Below are 19,865 nucleotides of genomic sequence, written 5' to 3'. Positions count from 1 at the left end.
GTAGAAACCGGTACGCATGTCTTTTTGAAGTGATAACTGGTAGGATCTGTCACTGTAAAGCAATCTAGTAGTAGGTGCCTGTATTGCACGCAGCTCTTCCTCAGGTGAGTAGTTGTTATGGCAGTTTTACGGATAGTATGGTGATGTTACTTTGTGTGTTTGCTCTGTGGTTCTGGGTCCCTTCTGATTTTTGCAGAATTACGGGGCTTTCTGTGAGCCTTTAAATCTATGTCAAATCTTATCAAAGTCATAACCCTGCTGTCAAAGTGAAGCAGCAGGGTTTAGGAGAAATGTATGATGGAGGCTGCCTGTGTGAGCGTGTATCTGAAAATGGCAGCAGTGGGCACGTAAGGGGTAGTCTGTTTCAAGTTTAGGGACAGTTTGTTATATTTCTGGAGCTTTTGCCTGTGTGTTTTCTGTCTGTCGAGTGTTTAGACCTTGCAGCCTTTTAGTCTTGATGTCCTTGAATTGACATATTAGAAGTATGTTTATTAGGTGTTTCCAGGTAGTTGTTTTTGGGAAACAGTGGGGTAATGTCTCTTGACCGCATAAGTGCAGTAGTGCCTGGAGAGTGAGCAGGCTCACCTTCTTCCTCTCTGCAGAATAAGTCCGCCCGGGCCCAGTTCGGCGCGGCGCCGCCCGGGCCCATTTGTCCTGTGGAGCTACTGAGCAGCTGAGGTAAAGGAGTTTTGAACAGAGAGGTATTGCACAACTGTATGTTGCATCAGTAGTAGTGAGCGTTGTCCAAGAGGTGGGTATCAGGGCTGGCGTGCTAGTGAATGCTGGTTCTCTGTTTTTTCAAGTGATGATGAACCTGTTTGACTTAATTCTATTTAAAAAAGTTCCAGTTACTGGCCTGGTTGTGTCGTCCTTTCAATGTTAAAAACTGCAGCAAAAGCATGGGGGTTGTTGTTTCTAGAAACACCCCAGGTCTCTTGTCTGCTCTCTGGATATTGTTCAAGTAAAGCAGATTTAAAAAAAAAATAATAAAGAAAACAAAATCCAACTGCTGCTGATCCTGCTTTCTTTCTACTTCCTTGTGCTTTGCCCCTCCCCTTTTCCAGGTGATTGGGTTTGGGTGCTGGGCGGGGCCAAATGGTATATGAGCCCCAGGCATGCTATCAGAGAGCTCCTTCTGCCTGGGCTGCTCCTTGGGGTAAGTGCTTTGTTTTTCCTTTAGTCACTTGCAGGGTTCTCTAGGCAGGCTGGAGTCTATAGATTTCTAGAATTTTTAAGTGCTTGGAATTCACTTAATAGAGAGATATTTAGTAGAGGCTGCTGGCTCACTGTTTTTTGGGATGGTGGGATGCTCTTCTGTTTTTGAGCTAAATTTATTCTCTAGATGCATAGACCTACTTCTGTAATTTTCCAGAGGACTAAAACCAGCTTCATTTCATGCTACATGTGGCTTGGCAGGGTAGATGCAGCATTGCCAAGAGACTGAGCAGGGTTGTATGAGAGTCACCTCTTTCATCTGCAAAGGGTAAGTTTGATTACCCCTGCCGAGGCTGCTGTGTGTGCATGTCTTTCTGGCATTTGTGGAGCTCAGTTGTTTTTTGCGTGTGTATGTTTTAACTTTCTGTTTTTCTGAGCAGTAAATAGTGTGTTTGCTGAGCGTGGTTGGCAGGAGGAGGTGGGGAGCTCCTCAGGACTGGTAGGTTTGGTTTCTCGGAGAGTACGGCAGCCTTCCTGTGCGATGCGACTGATTGTTGGGTGGGAACGTTCCAGCTTGTGTGTCTTAGGCAATGTAGCCTGTGTAGTGTGTGTTGTGTGGCCTGGGCAGAGTTTGCTGTGGTGCTGTGAGTGAAGAATCTGAGTTAGAGCTGGTGAGCAGCTGAAGTACCGGAGCTGGGAAGAGAGAGGTCTTGCAGCAGGTACGCTGTGGCTGTGAGGTGCCTCAGAGTGTGCTTTTCCCTTGTCTCTGCAGGTGCTTTGTGCAGTCGTGGACAGGGAAGGGATATCCTCCTGTGATGGAGCTCTGAGGGAAGGTGAGTGTTGCCAGCCAGGTCATGCCTTATCCGAAGCGAAGTGAAGACGCTCAGGTGTTTCCCTGTGAAGTTCCGAAGTGAGACTGTTTGGGATAGAGGAGCAGAGTGGCAGGGGGTTGCTTGCAAGCACAGTGGTCGTTTTGTCCTTTTGTGTTCCCAGGTGTTGTGGATGATGGTGGCCGCTCCTTTCAAGCTTGGACCTAATTTGCAGGTCCAGAGGCAAGTGGAGTGCTGTTTTGAAAGGGTAAAAGTAAAGCTGGGGTCGCTTATGTTGTTGAGGGATGGGTGCTACTGCTGGCAGCTGAATGTTTATCTTCTGCCTGTGTCTTTCCTTTGTTCAGGTTGAAATGCAGCGTGCAGTGCGCGGTGCAGGACGTCTCGACCCGAGCTGCCTCTGCAGTGACTCTGGTGCGTGATGAGCAGAGGTAACTGTTGGTTTTGGGGTGTGGTTGTCACTGCAGTTATTTTCCTATGTCCAATAGAGTAAAACTCCAGTTTGCCTTTTAGAGGTGCTATAAGTGGGTAAGGAGAAGAGATGGAAGCATGTGCCACGTGGGGCAGGCAAGCGGCTGAGGTACAGGAGGGGATGAGAGTATGTGATTTTTTTCTGGGGATGGAATGGAATTGATTTTGTTGGTGTATAATCTGTTCTGCTCCTGGATTTTTCTTTCTAAGTTTAAAAATAAGAATAAAATTTGAGCTAATTCCAGTTAAGAAAGTTCCAGTTACTTGCTGGGTCGTATTGTCCTTTTAATATTCAAAGCTGCCGCAAAAGCATGGGGATTGTTGCTTTTAGAAACACCTCAGGTCTCGTCTGCACTCTGCATTCTGTTGAGCTAAAGCAGATCCCCCCCAAAAAAAACAAACAGGCAAACAAAAAAAAAACCAAACACACACACACAAATGAACAACGAAATAAAACACCATTGGTTGACTTGTTGTGAATGCAACGAACATTTAATCCCTTTGTTTTCCCAGGTGGTGTGGATGATACTGGCTGCACTATTGGAGCTTGGTCTCGGAGAGGAACAGGCGAGCACAATCGTATGTTGCATCAGTAGTAGTCAGCATTGTGGAGAAGGTGGGCATCATGGCCGGCGTGCTAGTGAAAGCTGTTACTCTGTTTTTGCAGCTGATGCTGAGCCTTCAATTGACTAAGATGACAATCAGTGCCTGTGCCTTTCCTGAGGCGGAGGGACTTTACCATGCAGCAACCTTAGAGCTAAGTTGGGGGGCACCTGGTATTTGCATATTTGGAGTGGCTAATGGGAGCTGCGAGCCAGAGCAGCATGGAGCCAGCTGGCTGAATAGACTTGGTGCCACTGTGAGGGTGGTTCAGGCTGGGTCGTCACGTTCAGGCTGGTTGTGGCTGGGTCACCAGGCTAACAGAAGCAGCGGGATTATTTTGTAGCGTGCGTGCGCCAGGCAGGACAGTTTCCTTCTGTTCGTCTGTCTTGTAGTGTTGCTTCTGCAGTGTCTGTTCTGTGCTTCTCGGGTCTTTATATCCTCCTGGCTTTTTAGATTGGACTGACTAGACAGGCGACTTGGTAGCTGTGCTGAAGGGCCTCAATGCTTGTTTTGTCATCATGGCTCTGATCCGAGCACTTCTTGTCTTGCAGTCGCTGCTTAAAGAGCAGGCCTGTTTCAGGTCTTGTGCGTCATATTCGGTTTGAGATCGCATCTGTTTCCATCCTCACTCTTGCAGAAGTCATCTGGGCCGCATCAGGAGCTCTTGCTTGGGAATTGAATTCCTAAGTGTCCTCTTAAGGGGTTTTCACTCCCCATCCTTCTGGTCTCTTGTCTTGAAGGCAGGCTTTTTAGGCCTCCATCATCCCAGTTCTGGCAGTTGCTTCCAGTCGCGTGTCGTGACATTTGAGTCTCTCGTAGGGTCTGGTGCAGAGCACCTGTTCTGACTTGCTGTTGCCGTAGGGTTTTCCTCTGGGGGTCACTTTTTCTTGCGCCTTGTGTTGTGTGTTTTGTTTGTAGTGTTTGTGGCGTGCCTGTGCGTGTATGTGTTTGGTCTGGAGCTGTCCTGCCTGGCAGTTAGTGATTAATGTGGCAGTGCATGGGTGTACTAATACATTGATGGGACTGTGTTGGCGAAGACATCCTGTCTGCCTCTGGGCTCGTACTGAAGGGCAGCTGGCACAGTCATTTCTGGTGGTTGGCAGATGTGGATTTGGGAGAGTATATCTGCTTGTGAGCAGCTGTTTGCATAGTGCTTGAACGGTGTGCTTGAGGAGGTCTGTCGAATCTTGAATGCTTACAGATATGGGGTTTTGAAACTTTTATTTTTATTTCTATTCTGTCCCCAGTAGAGTGTAAACCTTTGGAGGAACCTGTCACAGGAAAGAGCTCCTTCTGGAACTGTTCAGCACTCGGTAGGCAACTCGGTGACTGGCTTGATCTACTTCTGAGGTGCTGAGGCAAGGGGGCTGCTGTTTTGAAACTATAGTATTGTAAATGGGGTCCCTTTTGTTGTGGAGGGATGGGTGCTAATGCTGGAAGCTGAGCGATGAACAGATGTAGCAGGTACTTTAGGGGTGCAGTTGTCACTGCAGTTTACTTAACTACACAAAGTACAGTAAAAATCTTGTTTATGTTTCAGGGGTGTTGTAGCTGGCCTAAGAGAGTAGATGGAAGCATCTGCCTCGAGGGCAGTTGAGGGGGCCGAGGTAAGGGAGCAGCTGAGAGTAACTGTCCCAGCTGTGCTGTGGCTTTGGATGCTGCTTCAGCCTATGCTTTTCTTTTTGTTTCACAGGTGTGTCGCAGAGGCTCAGAGGGGCCAAGCTGCACTCTGAAGAGCAGCACGAGAAGGGCGGGCTGGTTGTGAGCTGGATTGGAGCAGAACAGCCAAGAAGCACGAGGTGAGTGCGAAGGGTATCCATCTTGCTTTGCAGGTGCCATGGCAGGCTCTCCACAGAAGCGGTTGAGGATTTGAGAAGAGGTTGCAGACGATCAAGGAGCGACACGTGCAGGGATGGCTTGAAAAGGGTATGGCTGCTTTCTCTTCTGTTTATCAGGTGTCCCAGGCAACGTGGGCTGTGATGTTAGTCTTTAGAATCGGAACAAAGCAGGTGCTGATGGCTGTCTTCTTTGGTAGGCAAGGAGGTGCCCAAAGCCCTGTCTTGTGTAGCCTGAGCACGCCTCGCTGAGTATGAAGCTTGATTTCCAGCAGTTCTGAAAACTGTGTTGAGGCTGAAATGCTGTTTCTGTGTTTGGGTTGGGCTTGTACCTTGGTGAGTGTAGGGATGGGTTTTAATTCGGTGCAGTGGAGGGCCTGGCCCCAGTGTCCTGTAGTGTGTTTTGACCCATGAGCATAGCCTTTTGGTTTTCAGATAGCCTACTGAAGTAAGTGATTTTTCCTGTGAGTGGAATGGAATTGAATTCTTCTTTGGCGCATAATCTGTTCTGCTCCTAGAGTTTTCTTCCTGCGTAAATACAAGTCTGCGCTAAATCCGGCTGAAAAAGCTTCATTTACTTGCGTGGTAGTATTGTCCTTTCAGTATTCAAAGCTGCAGCAAAAGCATGGGGATTTTTGTTTCTAGAAACACCCCATTTCTCCTGTCTGCACTCTGCATGCTGTTGAGCTAAGCCATATAAGGAAGTTAATAAAACCACAGCTGCTGCTGCTCCTCTTTCAGCTTTTTTATGCTTTCCCCCTGCACTTTCCCAGGTGATTGGCTTCAGGTTCCAGGTGGGACCTAATGGTAACTGAGTTGAAGGTATGCCATGAGAGAGCTCCTTCTGCCTGGGCTGCACTTTTGGGTATGTGCTTTGTTTTTCCTTCAGTCTTTTGGAGGGTTCTTTAGGTGGGTCAGAGTCTATGGACTGATGCGTTTTCCAGTAGAAACCGGTACGCATGTCTTTTTGAAGTGATAACTGGTAGGATCTGTCACTGTAAAGGAATCTAGTAGTAGGTGCCTGTATTGCACGCAGCTCTTCCTCAGGTGAGTAGTTGTTATGGCAGTTTTACGGATAGTATGGTGATGTTACTTTGTGTGTTTGCTCTGTGGTTCTGGGTCCCTTCTGATTTTTGCAGAATTACGGGGCTTTCTGTGAGCCTTTAAATCTATGTCAAATCTTATCAAAGTCATAACCCTGCTGTCAAAGTGAAGCAGCAGGGTTTAGGAGAAATGTATGATGGAGGCTGCCTGTGTGAGCGTGTATCTGAAAATGGCAGCAGTGGGCACGTAAGGGGTAGTCTGTTTCAAGTTTAGGGACAGTTTGTTATATTTCTGGAGCTTTTGCCTGTGTGTTTTCTGTCTGTCGAGTGTTTAGACCTTGCAGCCTTTTAGTCTTGATGTCCTTGAATTGACATATTAGAAGTATGTTTATTAGGTGTTTCCAGGTAGTTGTTTTTGGGAAACAGTGGGGTAATGTCTCTTGACCGCATAAGTGCAGTAGTGCCTGGAGAGTGAGCAGGCTCACCTTCTTCCTCTCTGCAGAATAAGTCCGCCCGGGCCCAGTTCGGCGCGGCGCCGCCCGGGCCCATTTGTCCTGTGGAGCTACTGAGCAGCTGAGGTAAAGGAGTTTTGAACAGAGAGGTATTGCACAACTGTATGTTGCATCAGTAGTAGTGAGCGTTGTCCAAGAGGTGGGTATCAGGGCTGGCGTGCTAGTGAATGCTGGTTCTCTGTTTTTTCAAGTGATGATGAACCTGTTTGACTTAATTCTATTTAAAAAAGTTCCAGTTACTGGCCTGGTTGTGTCGTCCTTTCAATGTTAAAAACTGCAGCAAAAGCATGGGGGTTGTTGTTTCTAGAAACACCCCAGGTCTCTTGTCTGCTCTCTGGATATTGTTCAAGTAAAGCAGATTTAAAAAAAAAATAATAAAGAAAACAAAATCCAACTGCTGCTGATCCTGCTTTCTTTCTACTTCCTTGTGCTTTGCCCCTCCCCTTTTCCAGGTGATTGGGTTTGGGTGCTGGGCGGGGCCAAATGGTATATGAGCCCCAGGCATGCTATCAGAGAGCTCCTTCTGCCTGGGCTGCTCCTTGGGGTAAGTGCTTTGTTTTTCCTTTAGTCACTTGCAGGGTTCTCTAGGCAGGCTGGAGTCTATAGATTTCTAGAATTTTTAAGTGCTTGGAATTCACTTAATAGAGAGATATTTAGTAGAGGCTGCTGGCTCACTGTTTTTTGGGATGGTGGGATGCTCTTCTGTTTTTGAGCTAAATTTATTCTCTAGATGCATAGACCTACTTCTGTAATTTTCCAGAGGACTAAAACCAGCTTCATTTCATGCTACATGTGGCTTGGCAGGGTAGATGCAGCATTGCCAAGAGACTGAGCAGGGTTGTATGAGAGTCACCTCTTTCATCTGCAAAGGGTAAGTTTGATTACCCCTGCCGAGGCTGCTGTGTGTGCATGTCTTTCTGGCATTTGTGGAGCTCAGTTGTTTTTTGCGTGTGTATGTTTTAACTTTCTGTTTTTCTGAGCAGTAAATAGTGTGTTTGCTGAGCGTGGTTGGCAGGAGGAGGTGGGGAGCTCCTCAGGACTGGTAGGTTTGGTTTCTCGGAGAGTACGGCAGCCTTCCTGTGCGATGCGACTGATTGTTGGGTGGGAACGTTCCAGCTTGTGTGTCTTAGGCAATGTAGCCTGTGTAGTGTGTGTTGTGTGGCCTGGGCAGAGTTTGCTGTGGTGCTGTGAGTGAAGAATCTGAGTTAGAGCTGGTGAGCAGCTGAAGTACCGGAGCTGGGAAGAGAGAGGTCTTGCAGCAGGTACGCTGTGGCTGTGAGGTGCCTCAGAGTGTGCTTTTCCCTTGTCTCTGCAGGTGCTTTGTGCAGTCGTGGACAGGGAAGGGATATCCTCCTGTGATGGAGCTCTGAGGGAAGGTGAGTGTTGCCAGCCAGGTCATGCCTTATCCGAAGCGAAGTGAAGACGCTCAGGTGTTTCCCTGTGAAGTTCCGAAGTGAGACTGTTTGGGATAGAGGAGCAGAGTGGCAGGGGGTTGCTTGCAAGCACAGTGGTCGTTTTGTCCTTTTGTGTTCCCAGGTGTTGTGGATGATGGTGGCCGCTCCTTTCAAGCTTGGACCTAATTTGCAGGTCCAGAGGCAAGTGGAGTGCTGTTTTGAAAGGGTAAAAGTAAAGCTGGGGTCGCTTATGTTGTTGAGGGATGGGTGCTACTGCTGGCAGCTGAATGTTTATCTTCTGCCTGTGTCTTTCCTTTGTTCAGGTTGAAATGCAGCGTGCAGTGCGCGGTGCAGGACGTCTCGACCCGAGCTGCCTCTGCAGTGACTCTGGTGCGTGATGAGCAGAGGTAACTGTTGGTTTTGGGGTGTGGTTGTCACTGCAGTTATTTTCCTATGTCCAATAGAGTAAAACTCCAGTTTGCCTTTTAGAGGTGCTATAAGTGGGTAAGGAGAAGAGATGGAAGCATGTGCCACGTGGGGCAGGCAAGCGGCTGAGGTACAGGAGGGGATGAGAGTATGTGATTTTTTTCTGGGGATGGAATGGAATTGATTTTGTTGGTGTATAATCTGTTCTGCTCCTGGATTTTTCTTTCAATGCAAATAAAAGTATGAGCTAATTCCAGTTAAGAAAGTTCCAGTTACTTGCTGGGTCGTGTTGTCCTTTTAATATTCAAAGCTGCCGCAAAAGCATGGGGATTGTTTCTTCTAGGTACTCCCCAGTTCTCGTTTGCATTCTGCGTGCTGTTGAGCTAAAGCAGATTTAAAGAAAAAAATACAAGAAACACACACACAAACAACAACAACAAGAAACCACGATTGGGTTATTTGTTCTGAATGCAACTATCATTTAATCCCTTTGTTTTCCCAGGTGGTGTGGATGATACTGGCTGCACTGTTGGAGCTTGGACTCGGAGAGGAACACGTGAGCACAATCGTATGTTGCATCAGCAGTAGTCAGCATTGTGGAGAAGGTGAGCAATGGGGCCGGCGTGCTAGTGAATGCTGTTACTCTGTTTTTGCAGCTGATGATGAGCCTTCAGTTGACTAAGATGACAAACGGTGCCTGTGCATTTCTTGAGGCGGAGGAACTTTACCATGCAGCAGCCTGAGAGCTAGGTTGGGGGGTGCCTGGTATTTGCATATCTGGGGTGGCTAATGGGAGCTGGGAGCCAGAGCAGCGTGGTGCCTGCTGGCTGAATAGACTTGGTGCCACTGTGAGGGTGGTTGAGGCTGGGTCACGTTCAGGGTGCTTGTGGCTGGGTCACCAGGCTAATAGAAGAGGCAGGATTATTTTGTAGTGTGAGTGCGTGCGCCAGGCAGGACAGTTTCCTTCTGTTCGTCTGTCTTGTAGTGTTGCTTCTACAACGTCTGTTTTGTGCTTCTCAGGTCTTGATATCCTCCTAACTTTTTACACCGGACTGACTAGACAGGTGACTTGGAAGCGGTGCTGAAAGGCCTCAATGCTTGTTTTGTCATTATGATTCTGATCCGAGCACTTCTCGTCTTGCAGTCGCTGCTTGAACTGCAGATCTGTTTCAGGTCTTGTGCATCATATTCGGTTTGAGATCGCGTCTGTTTCCATCCTCACTCTTGCAGAAGTCATCTGGGCCGCATCAGGAGCTCTTGCTTGGGAATTGATTTCCTAAGTGTCTTCTTAGGGGGTTTTCAGTCCCCATCCTTCCGGTCTCTTGTCTTGATGGCAGGCTTTTTAGGCCTCCATCATCCCAGTTCTGGCAGTTGCTTCCAGTCGCGTGTCGTGACATTTGAGTCTCTGGTAGGGTCTGGTGCAGAGCACCTGTATCTGTCTTGCTGTTGCCATCATAGGGCTTTCCTTTTGGGGGTCACTTTTTCTTGCGCCATGTGTTGTGTGTTTTGTTTGTAGTGTTTGTGGCGTGCCTGTGCGTGTACGTGTTTGGTCTGGAGCTGTCCTGCCTGGCAGTTAGTGATGACAGCTAACATGGCATTGCATGGGTGTACTAATACATTGTCTGGACTGTGTTGGCGAAGACATCCGGTCTGCCTCTGGGCACGTACTGAAGGGCAGCTGGCACAGTCATCTCTGTGGTGTTTGGCAGATGTTGGGCGTGGGAGATTTGAGCTGCTTGCGAGCAGCTGCTCGCATAGCACTTGAACGGTGTGCTTGAGGAGGTCTGTCGAATCTTGAAAGCTTACAGATATGGGGTTTTGAAACTTTTATTTTTATTTCTATTCTGTCCCCAGTAGAGTGTAAACCTTTGGAGGAACCTGTCACGGAAAGAGCTCCTTCTGGAACTGTTCAGCACTCGGTAGGCAGCTCGGTGACTGGCTTGATCTACTTCTGATGTGCTGAGGTATGGGGGCTTCTGTTTTGAAATGATAATATTGTAAATGGGGTCCCTTTGTGTTGTTGAGCGATGGGTGCTAATGCTGGCAGCTGAATGATTATCTTGTGACTGTTTTCATTTGTTTAAGGTGAAACACAGTGTACAACACGGGACTTGACCATAGCTGCTTTTGGCAAGGTGAGCGATGGACAGATGCAGCAGGTACTTCAGGGGTGCAGCTGTTATTGCAGTTAGTTAACTGAACAAAATACAGTAAAAATCCTGTTTATATTTCAGGGGTGTTGTAGCTGGCCTAAGAGAGCAGATGGAAGCATCTTCCTCGAGGGCAGGTGAGGAGGCCGAGGTAAGGGAGCAGATGAGAGTAACTGTCCCAGCTGTGCTGTGGCTTTGGATGCTGCTTCAGCCTATGCTTTTCTTTCTCTTTTGCAGGTGTCTCGCGCAGGCTGAGTGGGGCCAAGCTGCACTCTGAAGAGCAGCACGAGAAGGGCGGGCTGGTTGTGAGCTGGATTGGAGCAGAACTGCCGAGTAGCATGAGGTGAGTGCGAAGGGTCTTGCTTTGCAGGTGCCATGGCAGGCTCTCCACAGAAGCGGTTGAGGATTTGAGAAGAGGTTGCAGACGATCAAGGAGCGACACGTGCAGGGATGGCTTGAAAAGGGTATGGCTGCTTTCTCTTCTGTTTATCAGGTGTCCCAGGCAACGTGGGCTGTGATGTTATTGTTTAGTATCGGAACAAAGCAGGTGCTGATGGCGGTCGTCTTTGGTAGTCAAAGAGGTGCCCTAAGCCCCCTCCTGTGTAGCCTGAGCACGCCTCGCTGAGTATGAAGCTTGCTTTCCAGCAGTTCTGAAAACTGTGTTGAAGCTGAAATGCTGTGTCTGTTTTTTTGTGTTGGGGTTTGCACCTTGGTGAGTGTAGGGATGGGTTTTAATTCGGTGCAGTGGAGGGCCTGGTCCCAGTGTCCTGTAGTGTGTTTTGACCCATCAGCATAGCCTTTTGGTTCTCAGGTAGCCTACTGACGTAAGTGATTTTTCCTGTGAGTGGAATGGAATTGATTTTTTTTTTTTTTGGCATGTAATCAGTTTTGCTCCTAGACTTTTCTTTCTACGTAAATAAAAGACACGAAGAAAAAGAAAAGGTACGTTGTTTTTGGGAAACCATGGGGTAGGGTTCCTTGACCACATAAGTGCAGTAGTGCCTAGAGAGTGATCCGGGTCACCTCCTTCATCTCTAGAAAGCAAGTCCGCCCGGGCCCATTTCGGCGCGGCGCCGCCCGGGCCCATTTCGGCGCGGCGCCGCCCGGGCCCATTTCGGCGCGGCGCCGCCCGGGCCCATTTCGGCGCGGCGCCGCCCGGGCCCATTTCGGCGCGGCGCCGCCCGGGCCCATTTCGGCGCGGCGCCGCCCGGGCCCATTTCGGCGCGGCGCCGCCCGGGCCCATTTCGGCGCGGCGCCGCCCGGGCCCATTTCGGCGCGGCGCCGCCCGGGCCCATTTCGGCGCGGCGCCGCCCGGGCCCATTTCGGCGCGGCGCCGCCCGGGCCCATTTCGGCGCGGCGCCGCCCGGGCCCATTTCGGCGCGGCGCCGCCCGGGCCCATTTCGGCGCGGCGCCGCCCGGGCCCATTTCGGCGCGGCGCCGCCCGGGCCCATTTCGGCGCGGCGCCGCCCGGGCCCATTTCGGCGCGGCGCCGCCCGGGCCCATTTCGGCGCGGCGCCGCCCGGGCCCATTTCGGCGCGGCGCCGCCCGGGCCCATTTGTCCTGTGGAGCTACTGAGCAGCTGAGGTAAAGGAGCTGGGAATAGAGAGGTATTGCACAATGATATGTTGCCTTAGTAGTAGTGAATGTTGTGCAGGAGGTGGGTATTAGGGCTGGCATGCTGGTGAATGCTGGTTCTCTGTGTTTTCATATGGGGGTGAGTCTGTTTAAACTAATTCCAGTTCAAAAAGTTTCAGTTACTAGCGTGGTGATATTTTCAATTCAATATTAAAACCTGCAGAGAAAGTAAAAGGGGATTTTTGCTTCTAGAATCACCACAGATACCTTGTCTGCTCTCTGGATGCTTTTGAGATAAAGCTCATTTTAAAAAAGAAAGAAAAAAAAACATCTGATTCTCTTGCTCTTTTCGTACTCTCTTGTGCCTTGCCCTTCATCTTCCCCAGGTGATTTGGTTTAAGTGCTGGGTGGGGACAAAAGGTATATGAGCCCCAGGCACGACATCAGAGAGCTCCTTCTGCCTTGGGTGCTCTTTGGGGTCAGTGCTTTGTGTTTCCTTCAGTCAGTTGTAGGATTCTCTAGGCAGGCTGCAGTTTGTGGAGTTCTAGATTTCTACGTGCTTTGAATTCTAGATTTCTAAGTGCTTGAAATAGAGTGATATTTAGTAGAGGCTGCTGGCTCACTGTTTTTTGGGATGGTCACATATGCTCCTGTATTTGAGCTGTATTTTAATCTCTACGTGTATAAAAACACTTGTTTTAGTTCCCTGGAGAGTTTCACCAGCTTGATTACATGCTACATGTGGCTTGACAGTGTAGATGCAGCATTACCAAGAGACTGAGCAGGGTTGTATGAGAGTCACCTTTTCATCTGCAAAGGGTAAGTCTGTGATTGCCCCTGCTGAGGCTGCTGTGTGTGCATGTCTTTTTGGCATTTGTGGAGCTTGGTTGTTTTTTTTTGTGTGTATGTTTTAACTTTCTGTTTTTCTGAGCAGTAAATAGTGTGTGTGCTGAGCGTTGTTGGCAGGAGGAGGTGGGGAGCTGCTCAGGACTGGTAGGTTTGGTTTCTAGGAATGTGCAGCAGCCTTCCTGTGCGATGCGACTGATTATTGGGTGGGAATGTTCCAGCTCATATGTCTTAAGCAATGTAGCTTGTGTAGTATGTGTTGCGTGGCCCAGGCAGAGTTTGCTGTGGTGCTGTGAGCAAAGAATCCGAGTTAGAGCTGGTGAGCAGCTGAAGTACCGGAGCTGGGAAGAGAGAGGCATTGCAGCAGGTATGCTGTGGCTGTGAGGTGCCTCAGAGTGCGCTTTTCTGTCTTTTTTTTTTTTTTTTTTGCAGGTGCTTTGTGCAGTCGTGGACAGGAAAGGGAAATACTTGTGTCACAGAGCAGTGAGGGAAAGTGAGTGTTGTCAGCCTGGTCATCTCTTATCTGAAGGGAAGATGCTCAGGTGTTTCCCTGTAAGGGTCCGAGGTGGCAGTGTAGATGCAGCATTACCAAGAGCCTGAGCAGGGTTGTATCAGAGTCTGCTCTTTCCTCTGCAAAAGGGTAAGTCTGTGATTACCCCTGCTGGGGCTGCTTTGTGTGCGTGTCTTTTTGGCATTTATGGAGCTTAGTTGTTTTTTGTGTGTGTATGTTTTAAGATTTTGTTTTTTTTGATGGTCAAATAGTGTGTGTGCTGAGCGTGGTTGGCAGGAGGAGGTGGGGAGCAGCTCAGGACTGGTAGGTTTGGTTTCTCGGGGTGTGCGGCAGCCTTCCTGTGCAATGCGACTGATTGTTGGGTGGGAACGTTCCAGCTTGTGTGTCTTAGGCAATGTAGCTTGTGTAGTTTGTGTTGTGTGGCCCGGGCAGAGTTTGCTGTGCTGCTGTGAGCGAAGAATCTGAGTTAGAGGTGGTGAGCAGCTGAAGTACCGGAGCTGGGAAGAGAGAGGTCTTGCAGCAGGTACGCTGTGGCTGTGAGGTGCCTCAGAGTGTGCGTTTCTCTTGTCTTTACAGGTGCTTGGTTCAGTTGTGGAGAGGGAAGGGAAATCCTCATGTCACGAAGCTCTGAGGGAAGGTGAGTGGTGTCAGCCATGTCATCCCTTATCCGAAGCGAAGGGAAGACGCTCAGGTGTTTCCCTGTGAGGGTCCGAGGTGAGGCTGTTTGGGATAGAGGAGCAGTGTGGCAGGTGGGTGCTTGCAAGCACAGTGGTCATTGTATCCTTTTGCATTCCCAGGTGGCGTGGGTGAAGCTGGCCACTCCTTTCAGGCTTGAACCTAATTTGCAGGTCCAGAGGCAAGTGGCCTGCTGTTTTGAAAGGATAAAAGTGAAGATGGGGTTGCTTATGTTGTTGAGGAATGGGTGCTACTGCTGGCAGCTGAATGTTTATCTTCTGCCTGTGTCTTTTCTTTGTTCAGGTTGAAATGCAGTGTGCAGTTCGCAGTGCAGGACCTCTCGACCCGAGCTGCCTCTGCAGTGACTCTGGTGCGTGATGAGCAGAGGTAACTGTTTTTGGGGTGCGGTTGTCACTGCAGTTATTTTCCTACATTCAATAGAGTAAAATTCCAGTTTGCCTTTTAGAGGTGCTATAAGTGGTGAAAGAGAACAGATAGAAGCATGTGCCATGTGGCCAGGCAAGCGGCTGAGGTACAGGAGGGGATGAGAGTATGTGATTTTTTTCTGGGGATGGAATGGAATTGATTTTGTTGGTGTATAATCTGTTCTGCTCCTGGATTTTTCTTTCAATGTAAAAAAAAAAAGTTTGAGCTAATTCCAGTTAAGAAATTTCCAGTTACTTGCTGGGTCGTATTGTCCTTTTAATATTCAAAGCTGCAGCGAAAGCATGGGGATTGTTTCTTCTAGGTACTCCCCAGTTCTCTTGTTTGTGCTCTGCATGCTGTTGAGCTAAGGCAGATTTTAAAAAAATACAGGAAACAAACACAAAAAACAACAACAACAAAAACACCATCGACTGACTTCTTGTGAACGCAATGATCATTTAATCCCTTTATTTTCCCAGGTGGTGTGGATGATACTGGCTGCACTGTTGGAGCTTGGTTTCGGAGAGGAAGAGGTGAGCAGAACCGTATGTTGCATCAGCAGTAGTCAGCATTGTGGAGAAGGTGGGCATCATGGCCGGCGTGCTAGTGAATGCTGGTACTCTGTTTTTTGCAGCTGATGATGAGCCTTCAATTGACTAAGATGACAATCGGTGCCTGTGCATTTCTTGAGGTGGAAGGAATTTACCATCCAACAACATGAGAGCTAAGTTGGGGGGCGCCTGGTATTTGCATATCTGGGGTGGCTAATGGGAGCCTGGAGCCAGAGCAGCATGGAGCCAGCTGGCTGAATAGACTTGGTGCCACTGTGAGGGTGGTTGAGGCTGGGTCACGTTCCGGGTGCTTGTGGCTGGGTCACCAGGCTAATAGAAGAGGCAGGATTATTTTGTAGCGTGAGTGCGTGCGCCAGGCAGGACAGTTTCCTTCAGTTTGTCTGTCTTGTGGTGTTGCTTCTGCATCGTCTGTTCTGTGCTTCTCGGGTCTTGATATCCTCCTGGCTTTTTAGGCTGGACTGACCAGGTAGGCGACTTGTTAGCTGTGCAGAAGGGCCTCAATGCTTGTTTTGTCATCATGGCTCTGATCAAGCAGTGACTGCAAGACAAGAAGTGCTTGAAAGTGCAGATCTGTTTCAGGTCTTGTGCATCATATTCGGTTTGAGATCGCGTCTGTTTCCATCCTCACTCTTGCAGAAGTCATCTGGGCCGCATCAGGAGCTCTTGCGTGGGAATTGAATCCCTAAGCATCTTCTTAGGGGGGTTTTCACTCCCCATCCTTCTGGTCTCTTGTTTTGAAGGCAGGCTTTTTAGGCCTCCATCATCCCATATCTGGCAGTTGCTTCCAGTCGCATGTCGTGACATTTGAGTCTCTCCTAGGGTCTGGTGCAGAGCACCTGTTCTGACTTGCTGTTGCCGTAGGGCTTTCTTTTTGGGGATCACTTTTTCTTGCGCCTTGTGTTGTGTGTTTTGTTTGTAGTGTTTGTGGCGTGCCTGTGTGTGTACGTGTTTGGTCTGGAGCTGTCCTGCCTGGCAGTTAGTGATTAATGTGGCAGTGCATGGGTGTACTAATACATTGTCCGGACTGTGTTGGCGAAGTCATGCGGTCTGCCTCTGGGCATGTACTGAAGGGCAGCTGGCACAGTCATGTCTGGTGGTTGGCAGATGTGGATTTGGGAGAGTATATCTGCTTGTGAGCAGCTGTGTGCATAGTGCTTGAACGGTGTGCTTGAGGAGGTCTGCTGAATCTTGAAAGCTTACAGATACGGGGTTTTGAAATGTTTATTTTTATTTCTTTCCTGTCCCCAGTAGAGTGTAAACCCTAGGAGGAGCCTGTCACAGGAAAAAGCTCCTCCTGGAACTGTTCAGCACTCAGTAGGCAACTTGATGACTGGCCTGATCTACTTCTGAGGTGCTGAGGCAAGGGGGCTGCTGTTTTGAAACGATAATATTGTAAATGGGGTCCCTTTTGTTGTGGAGGGATGGGTGCTAATGCTGGCAGCTGAATGATTCTCTTGTGTCTATTTTCAGTTGTTAAAGCTGAAACACAGTGTACAACATGGGACTTGACGACCAGAGCTGCTTTCGGCAAGGTGAGCGATGAACAGGTGTAGCAGGTACTTTAGGGGTGCAGTTGTCACTGCAGTTAGTTAACTGAACAAAGTACAGTAAAAATCCTGTTTATATTTCAGAGGTGTTGTAGCTGGCCTAAGAGAGCAGATGGAAGCGTCTGCCTCGAGGGCAGGTGAGGAGGCCGAGGTAAGGGAGCAGATGAGAGTATCTCTCTCTCTGTGTTGTGGCTTTGGATGCTGCTTCAGCCTATGCTTTTCTTTTTGTTTCACATTTGTCTCACACAGGCTCAGAGGGGCCAAGCTGCACTCTGAAGAGCAGCACGAGAAGGGCGGGCTGGTTGTGAGCTGGATTGGAGCAGAACAGCCAAGTAGCACGAGGTGAGTGCGAAGGGTCTTGCTGTGCAGGTGCCATGGCAGGCTCTCCAGAGAAGCGGTTGAGGATTTGAGAAGAGGTTGCAGATGATCAAGGAGCGACACGTGCAGGGATGGCTTGAAAAGGGTATGGCTGCTTTCTCTTCTGTTTATCAGGTGTCCCAGGCAACGTGGGCTGTGATGTTAGTCTTTAGAATCGGAACAAAGCAGGTGCTGAAATGCTTTGTCTGTTTTTTTTGTGTTGGGCTTGCACCTTGATGAGTGTAGGGATGGGTTTAAAGTGGGTGCAGCGGAGGGCCTGAACCCCAGTGTCCTGTAGTGTGTTTTGACCCATCAGCGTAGCCTTTTGGTTCTCAGGTAACCTACTGAAGTAAGTGATTTTTCCTGTGAGTGGAATGGAATTGTTTTTTTTTCCATGTAATTTGTTCTCCTCCTAGATTTTTCTTTTTATGTAAATAAAATATTGAGCTAATTCCAGATGGAAAAAAAAATCAGTTTACTTTCTTGATCAGTTTGTCCTTTTAATATTCAAAGCTGCAGCAAAAGTATGGGGGTTTTTGTTTCTAGAAACACCCTAGCTCTCCTGTCTGCACTCTGCATGCTGTTGAGCTAAGCCATATAAATGAATAAAGAAACCACAGCTACTGCTCGTTTCAGATTTTTTTTTTTGTGCTTTCCCCCTTGCACTTTCCCAGGTGATTGGCTTCAGGGTCCAGGTGAGACCTAATGGTAACTGAGTTGCAGGTATGCCATGAGAGAGCTCCTTCTGCCTGGGCTGCACTTTTGGGTAAGTGCTTTGTTTTTCCTTCAGTCAGTTGCAGGGTTCTTTAGGTGGGTCAGAGTCTATGGACTGATGCGTTTTCCAGTAGAAACCGGTACGCATATCTTTTTGAGTTGGTAACTGGTAGGATCTGTCATAGTAAAGCAATCTAGTAGTAGGTGCCTGTATTGCACGCAGCTCTTCCTCAGGTGAGTAGTTGTTATGGCAGTTTTACGGATGGTATGGTGATGTTACTTTGTGTGTTTGCTTTGTGGTTCTGGGTCCCTTCTGATTTTTGCAGAATTACGGGGCTTTTTGTGATTCTTTGCCTGTATGTCAAATCTTATCAAAGTTACAACCTTGTTGTTAAAGTGATGGAGCAGGGTTTAGTTGAAATGTATCATGGAAGCTCCCTGTGTGAGCATGTGTCTGAAAATGGCAGCAATGGGCACGTAAGGGGTAGTCTGTTTCAAGTTTAGGGACAGGTTGTTATATTTCTGGAGCTTTTGCCTGTGTGTTTTCTGTCTGTCGAGTGTTTAGACCTTGCAGCCTTTTAGTCTTGATGTCCTTGAATTGACATATTAGAAGTATGTTTATTAGGTGTTTCCAGGTAGTTGTTTTTGGGAAACAGTGGGGTAATGTCTCTTGACCGCATAAGTGCAGTAGTGCCTAGAGTGAGCAGGGCCACCTTCTTCTTCTCTGCAGAATAAGTCCGCCCGGCCCCATTTCTCAGGTAAGTGTAGTGAGCAGCTGAGGTAAGGGAGCTGGGAACAGAGGGGTATTGCACAGTAGCGTTTTGCATCAGTAGTAGTGAGCGTTGTCCAAGAGGTGGGTATCAGGGCTGGCGTGCTAGTGAATGCTGGTTCTCTGTTTTTGCAAGTGATGATGAACCTGTTTGACGTAATTCCATTAAAAAGATTTCCTGTTACTGGCCTGGTCGTGTTGTCCTTTCAATATTAAAAGCTGAAGCAAAAGCATGGGGATTGTTGCTTTTAGAAACACCACAGGTCACCTGTCTGCTCTCTGCATGTTTTTCAAGTAAAGCAGATCTTAAAAAAAAAAAAAAAAAAAAACAAACAAAGAAAGTAATAAAAAGCAGCTGCTTCTGCTCCTGCTTTCTTTCTACTTCCTTGTGCTTTGCCACTCCCCTTTTCCAGGTGATTGGGTTTGGGTGCTGGGCGGGGCCAAATGCTATATGAGCCCCGGGCATGGCATTAGAGAGCTCCTTCTGCCTGGGCTGCTCCTTGGGGTAAGTGCTTTGTTTTTCCTTCAGTCAGTTGCAGGGTTCTCTAGGCAGGCTGGAGTCTATAGATTTCTAGAATTTTTAAGTGCTTGGAATTCACTTAAGAGAGGGACGTTTAGTAGAGGTTTGTGGCTTATTGTTTTTTAGGATGGTGCGATACTCCTCTGTTTTTGAGCTGCACTTTAATCTCTAGACGTATAAAGCCACTCGTTTTATTCTGTAGAGGACTAAAACCAGCTTGATTGCGTGGTACCTGTGGCTTGACAGTGTAGATGCAGCATTGCCAAGAGACTGAGCAGGGATGTATCAGAGTCACGTTTTTTATCTGCAAAGGGTAAGTCTGTGATTACCCCTGCCGAGGCTGCTGTGTGTGCATGTCTTTTTGGCATTTGTGGAGCTCGGTTGTTTTTTTTTTTTTGTGTGATTATGTTCTAACTTTTTTTGTTTTTGAGGGGTGAATAGTGTGTGTGCTGAGCGTGGTTTCCAGGAGGAAGTGGGGAGCTCCTCAGGACTGGTAGGTTTGGTTTCTAGGAGTGTGCAGCAGCCTTCCTGTGCGATGTGACTGATTGTTGGGTGGGAATGTACCAGCTTGTGTGTGTTGGGCAATGTAGCTTGTGTAGTGTGTGTTGTGTGGCCTGGGCAGAGTTTGCTGTGGCGCTGTGAACGTGGAATCTCAGAGCTGGTGAGCAGCTGAAGTACCGGAGCTGGGAAGAGAGAGGTCTTGCAGCAGGTACGCTGTGGCTGTTTCAGAGTGTGTGTTTCTCTTGCCTCTGCAGGTGCTTTGTGCAGTTGTGGAGAGGGAAGGGAAATCCTCATGTCACGAAGCTCTGAGGGAAGGTGAGTGGTGTCAGCCTGGTCATCCCTTATCCGAAGCAAAGGGAAAGAAGCTCAGGTGTTTCCCTGTGAGGGTCCGAGGTGAGGCTGTTTGGGATAGAGGAGCAGTGTGGCAGGTGGGTGC

General features: G+C 48.5%; 2 long non-coding RNA genes across 3 annotated transcripts; both read left to right on the top strand.

Annotated features, from left to right (window-relative positions):
- Positions 1–3,023: 3,023 nt before the first annotated feature.
- LOC140003202 (uncharacterized) lies at positions 3,024–8,871 on the top strand. Of its 2 annotated transcripts, XR_011811440.1 has the most exons (4): positions 3,024–4,369; positions 4,889–4,982; positions 5,665–5,756; positions 6,437–6,751. It is a non-coding gene; the product is annotated as an uncharacterized lncRNA (long non-coding RNA). The 2 variants fall into 2 exon arrangements; XR_011811441.1 differs by lacking the exons at positions 5,665–5,756; positions 6,437–6,751 and adding an exon at positions 8,769–8,871.
- LOC119717747 (uncharacterized) lies at positions 6,931–8,136 on the top strand. Its single transcript, XR_011811319.1, has 3 exons — positions 6,931–7,317; positions 7,762–7,822; positions 7,983–8,136. It is a non-coding gene; the product is annotated as an uncharacterized lncRNA (long non-coding RNA).
- Positions 8,872–19,865: the final 10,994 nt, after the last annotated feature.

The sequence above is a fragment of the Anas platyrhynchos genome, chromosome 9, assembly GCF_047663525.1.
Source record: "Anas platyrhynchos isolate ZD024472 breed Pekin duck chromosome 9, IASCAAS_PekinDuck_T2T, whole genome shotgun sequence".
Classification (NCBI taxonomy): domain Eukaryota; kingdom Metazoa; phylum Chordata; class Aves; order Anseriformes; family Anatidae; genus Anas; species Anas platyrhynchos.
This window is presented reverse-complemented; position numbering and strand designations above follow the sequence as displayed.